Below are 1,765 nucleotides of genomic sequence, written 5' to 3'. Positions count from 1 at the left end.
GGTATTATTCAAGTTAGTTCTCCTCTAGGACAGTCCTTCCCAAACATTTTTGGCTCACAGTACCCTTAATGTGTCAGCAAGTTTTCATGGTGCCCATAGGCCAAAAGGAATACCTAATAGTTCCATTTATTGAACAGTTAGGCACAAAAAACCAATAAATATTCTTGTCCTAACAACTCAGTAGCCTTTGAAAAAAATACATATAAATTAAAGGGAAAATAATATATTTATTTTATTTTAACCACAGTTACTTACTAGTGGGATATGTGTGCTTGGTCACTGCACAGCTCCTTAAATCTTGGAATCTGATTGGGAGTCACTACCATCATTTTCTGCTCCACAATTGATTTTCATCACAGTAACGCTTTACAAATATATGACATCACTGAGAAGGATGCAGAGTGATCTAACATTGAAACTGTGAACTACCTTGGGCTAGTAGTTGACATGCTGTGTACACAAGTAGCTGTTTTTTTCTCAAAACGTATAAGATACCTTGCAGTGCTCCCATGAGTTTGCTTCACCACCTCAGGGCATCCCAGCACATTTTGGGAACCGCAGGTCCAAGGTCAGGCACGATGTCTGCTACACATGGAATACTGGTGGACTGAATTAGGTCCTGTTTTATTTATGGATCATTAGATAGAGATTTATCTCATGTCTTAGTACTACAGATAGCTTTTATAAAGAACACAAAGTTCTTTAAATATGCAGCATTAGAAGAACTATTATTATCACACTGTCAAGTTTCACCAAGGACCAAAAAGCATTGTACTGATATATTCTTAAGAGCCATATTTACATTCACCTAGCGAATGCAAATAAAAGCTTTGTTTTCACTGCTACTTTCAGGAGTAGAATGGTTCTTACAGCAAGGGGTGTTATCTAGGAGTCCATTTATGCAAATTCTCTGTCTATTTGAAGTTGTACATTCTCCTGAAGACAATGTGTGTAGCTTCCATTAGATCCTTTGATCTGTGACCAAAACAGTAAAATGTGATCTATAATATTAAACAAAATACAAGCTTAAGATCAGCCATGTCATGTTATTACTAACCCCAATGATGATATTTTGCCAAAGGTGATCTTGTTGGTACAAAAGAGTTTTACTTTTTTTCCCCAGAATTGACCATTTATCAATGTCAGAATGAAGCAAAGAGAACTTACTGCTTTCTTATTTTATGATTATTTCACTTATTTCTCCAACTTTATAAAGATTCCCCTCCTCACTAGAAATAATTTACAATTTTGGTAAGTCATTTTGAAAATTAAAAAAAAGATTTTTTTAATCTTCTTTTGGTTTGTAGGTGATCTTAATTTTCCTGACAGACTTAAACAGAAATTTCACTTGGAAAATTACATTTTCCAAAATTTATATCCTTGGGTATTTATGATCTCCTTATGAGATTCTGGCTAAATTGATGGCACTTAATATTCCCTCTTGGTGTATGTGTGGGCGAGAAGATGGTGGCGGTGGGGGAAGCAGCATGAGGAGTTGGACGAGTGCCAAGGCTCGTTGAAACCGGCTGCCATGGCCCTCCGCAACCTGCAGCTTTGAGAGGGCAGACAGCAGAAGCAAGAAGAACTACAGTCCTGCAGCCTGGGGAACAAAAACCACATTCACAGAAAGACAGACAAGATGAAAAGGCAGAGGGCTATGTACCAGATGAAGGAACAAGATAAAACCCCAGAAAAACAACTAAATGAAGTGGAGATAGGCAACCTTCCAGAAAAAGAATTCAGAATAATGATAGTGAAGATGATC

Source organism: Aethalodelphis obliquidens, unplaced genomic scaffold (genome assembly GCF_003676395.1).
Source record: "Aethalodelphis obliquidens isolate GAN/ISIS:26980383/991018 unplaced genomic scaffold, ASM367639v1 scaffold4, whole genome shotgun sequence".
NCBI lineage: Eukaryota > Metazoa > Chordata > Mammalia > Artiodactyla > Delphinidae > Aethalodelphis > Aethalodelphis obliquidens.
This window is presented reverse-complemented; position numbering follows the sequence as displayed.